General features: G+C 30.3%; 1 long non-coding RNA gene across 1 annotated transcript; it reads left to right on the top strand.

The window, feature by feature from the left end:
- The first annotated feature begins 2,002 nt into the window (after positions 1–2,002).
- Positions 2,003–3,607, top strand: LOC111084519. The gene is made up of 3 exons (XR_002609601.1): positions 2,003–2,100; positions 3,158–3,193; positions 3,525–3,607. It is a non-coding gene; the product is annotated as an uncharacterized LOC111084519 (long non-coding RNA).
- The last annotated feature ends 921 nt before the right edge of the window (positions 3,608–4,528 follow it).

The following is a 4,528-nucleotide window of genomic DNA, read 5'->3' as shown; positions in this document are numbered from 1 at the left end:
AAACACAGAATGTCAAGAACAGTTATATAATATATTTTGGAACAGTCCCAAATTGCCGCCTGATAATTCGGAATCAGGTAGATATGTGTTGCATTTCTTAACCTCAGACTAAACCTATTATCATTAGTTTCAACAAGATGTTTAGTATATAATATTTTAACCTCATTAAACAATTATCATTAGTCTAAACAATGTGTTTAGTATATAACATTTTAATATCACTCTGAATATGATATCATTTGTTTCAACAATGTGTTTAGTATATGACATTTTAACCTCACTCTAAAACTATTATCATTAGTTTCAACAATGTGTTTAGTATATAACATTTTAACCTCACTCTAAACCTGTTATCATTAGTTTCAACAAGGTGTTTAGTATATAACATTTTAACCTCACTCTAAACGTATTATCATTAGTTTCAACAATGTGTTTAGTATATAACATTTTAACCTCACTCTAAACCTGTTATCATTAGTTTCAACAAGGTGTTTAGTATATAACATTTTAACCTCACTCTAAACGTATTATCATTAGTTTCAATTAGGTTTACAGTGAGGTTAAAATGTTATATACTAAACACCTTGTTGAAACTAATGATAATAGGTTTAGAGTGAGGTTAAAATGTTATATACTAAACACCTTATTATCATTAGTTTCAACAAGGTGTTTAGTATATAACATTTTAACCTCACTCTAAACCTATTATCATTAGTCTCAACAAGGTGTTTAATATATAACATTTTAACCTCACTCTAAACCTATTATAATTAGTTTCAACAAGGTGTTTAGTATATAACATTTTAATATCACTCTGAATATGATATTATTAGTTTCAACGAGGTGTTTAGTATATAACATTTCTAACTTCACTCTAAACACACTGTGTTATGAGTTTCTTATGACCTGCTACAAAATTACTTTGCTTGGTATAAATGAACTGTTGTTGTGTTTTAAAATTAAAACCAATTACCTTCATTTTACTTTTCCAGAAAACCAAATTTTTTATATAAAATGTTCCCCTCTTATCTTGTAAGGACTGTCTACTCATACAGTGTACCCAACCTTGAAGACTCACAGGTTTCAGTCTGTCTTACCTTGTAAGGACTGTCTACTCGTACAGTGTATCCTGCCTTGAAGACTAGCTCTTGGCTACCATCTTCGTATTTCGTTAAAGGTAGTAGTTTCACAAGGTTGTTGTTTTTCTCAACATAGATAGAGAGGGTAGGAGTATAGTCAGAAGTTTCACTATTCAACCAATACTTTAACGTCACGGTTGTATCGATATTCTTGGGTATTTCAGGACTTTTTATCGAGACTGACTTTTCACTGTTGTAGATAATGTAGGACTCTGAATATTAAAGTGAGATACTGAAGGGTGAACCTGGTTACAGAGATCATATGTATATATATATACAGGATACTGAAGGATGAACCTGGTTACAAAGGTCATATGTATGTATATAGAATACCGAAGGATAAGCTTGATTAAGAGAATCATAGAATATAGAATGAAAAGACATGTTACGGAGAACATATATATATATCTGTGGAATAAAATAATATTATTTGAACTAGATCTGCTTGATGAAGATCATATACCAATTCCAAAAATCCGATAAAGCTTAAAAACAATCGGAAAAAAATGTGTACTGTCTACTCATACAGTGTATCCTGCCTTGAAGACACAGGTTTCACACATCTCTTACCTTGTAAAGACTGTCTACTCGTATAGTGTATCCTGTCTTGAAAACTCACAGGTTTCACACATCTCTTACCTTGTAAGGACTATCTACTCGTACAGTGTATCCTGCCTTGAAGACTCACAGGTTTCAGTCTGTCTTACCTTGTAAGGACTGTCTACTCGTACAGTGTATCCAGTCTTAAAGACTCACAGGTTTCACACTTCTCTTAAGCTGTAAGGACTGTCTACTCGTACAGTGTACCCAACCTTGAAGACTCACAGGTTTCAGTCTTTCTATACACATATATATTATATAGATACAAGTATTTTTTAAACATTTCCTATATCTTAGATTGTATTCACCGGGGAAGGACGCGGTTTGGACAAGGCAGGAATAGCTATACAGGAAATTCATGGTGAGTAAAGGGCTTCCTGTTTACTAGAGTTTGTTCATAATTGAAAGATTTAAACAAGAGTTTGTTCATAGTCGAAACATTTAAACTAGAGTTTGTTCACAGTTGAAACATTTAAACTAGAGTTTGTTCATAGTCGAAAAATTTAAACAAGAGTTTGTTCATAGTTGAAAAATTTAAACTAGAGTTTGTTCATAGTTGAAACATTTAAACTAGAGTTTGTTTATAGTCGAAACATTTAAACTAGAGTTTGTTCATAGTCGAAACATTTAAACTAGAGTTTGTTCATAGTCGAAACATTTAAACTAGAGTTTGTTCATAGTTGAAAAATTTAAACTAGAGTTTGTTCATAGTTGAAAGATTTAAACTAGAGTTTGTTCATAGTTGAAAAATTTAAACTAGAGTTTGTTCATAGTTGAAAGATTTAAACTAGAGTTTGTTCATAGTTGAAAGATTTAAACTAGAGTTTGTTCATAGTCGAAAGCATTTAAACTAGAGTTTGTTCATAGTTGAAAGATGTAAACTAGAGTTTGTTCATAGTCGAAAGATGTAAACAAGAGTTTGTTCATAGTCGAAACATTTAAACTAGAGTTTGTTCATAGTTGAAAGATGTAAACTAGAGTTTGTTCATAGTTGAAAGATGTAAACAAGAGTTTGTTTATAGTTGAAAGATTTAAACTAGAGTTTGTTCATAGTTGAAAGATGTAAACAAGAGTTTGTTTATAGTCGAAAAATTTAAACAAGAGTTTGTTCATAGTCGAAAAATTTAAACAAGAGTTTGTTCATAGTCGAAACATTTATACTAGGGTTTGTTCCTAGTTGAAACATTGAAACTAGAGTTTAATATGTCATTAATGGTCTCACTTTGAAAAATTACCATTAGTTAGAACAATACATGATATTGTGGTAACCCTAACAATTATCGTGTAGCCTGTGAACTGGAAACGTTGTCCATGTAGCATGATTTACAACACTGTAGCTGTAGCAGCTATTGTGGGACTTTCTTAATTGTTTCTTAATTTATATTACTAATATAACTCGTCTTTCTTTTCTTCATTAGGAAAACACTCGCCAATAGAAGACACTGTGATTCAAGGTAAGGTTAAAAAAGTGTCCAGAACACTTTGCGTAACTGAACTGTAACGGTCAATACTTATAGCGAACAAAACTTTAGTGTTAACGTTTTCTTCTCAGTTTTTACCTAATATGGAACAATGGGATTGTTTATTATGAAACATGGGTAATTATATCTTCTGGGATATTAATATCCATCCATTACAAGTTCCTAGTTATAATTCAGTAAAAAATGTTTAACATAAAAATGTGTTTACAACTTGTGTCCTATTTTTTTCTCTAAAATAACTTTAAATTGAAACATATTATTCAATATTAATTAATGTCTTATTTTGACCGTCCATTTATTTCAGTGTTCTGGTCCAAAGATGTCAAAATAATTTATGAAATGTTTGAATTTTATGGTTGGGAAATTTCTGGATTATTCGAAAAACGTAAGTTTTTTTTAGTTTTATCTGAGCTAGTTAGTTTTATCTCATTTATAATATTTTTACTGTGTTTTACTGTAGTGATTCATAGTTCCAGAAATGTTGACACTGCGCATGTCCATCACTCAAAACCAAAGTTTTTGACTAACATTTTCAACTAGATATATTGTAATGATCTAAATATCTAAAAACTTGTGATATCCTAAGATGGTTGTAAGTCTCGAAAACGAAATACAACCCTAATTATAGAGACACAATACAATCGTAAGACTCAACCCTAATTATAGAGACGAAATACAACCCCAAGACTCAACTATAAGTTTGTAGAAATTGGAATTAATATACTGATACGTTAAGATTGTTGTAGCTATGTATATCAGTTAAAGCCCAAGACTCAGTCCTAAACGTGTAAAGATCTGGATGAATAATAATAACACCTTAACACAACTACGAGATTCAACCACAATAATGTGTTATGGTGGAACTAAAGGAACAAGAGAACATTAATAACACGGTCCTGTTAATTAAACGTTGGAATAGTTTATCTTTCCAAATGTATGGACATCTTGTACATGTAATCTAAATATGTCTTCAAGTGGCAGTTAGCCTTTATTAAATAATTTCTGATACATTCAACTTAACATCAAGGTTGTCTGTTAATAATAGGCTGGTCGAAACTTTGAAGGTATATAGATTTAGGGATATCTTAGTTAATAAGTTATGACATATAATGAAAAAGTTTAAATTGTTAAGTGTATGCTAATTATATCGTAACTTTTCAGTTTTCAGTAGCTTCTAATAGTATTTACGTTAAATGTTTTTAAGATTTCAATACTCCCCCATTCGTAGTTATACAAATATTTTTTTTTATTATCTATAAACATTTAGTAATCAAAGGATAAAAAATCATCTCAGTACTTTATTATTGT

The sequence above is a fragment of the Limulus polyphemus genome, unplaced genomic scaffold (assembly GCF_000517525.1).
Source record: "Limulus polyphemus unplaced genomic scaffold, Limulus_polyphemus-2.1.2 Scaffold77811, whole genome shotgun sequence".
In the NCBI taxonomy this organism is placed as follows: Eukaryota; Metazoa; Arthropoda; class Merostomata; order Xiphosura; family Limulidae; genus Limulus; species Limulus polyphemus.
The sequence above is the reverse complement of the archived record's forward strand: the minus strand, read 5'-3'. Positions and strand labels throughout refer to the sequence as shown.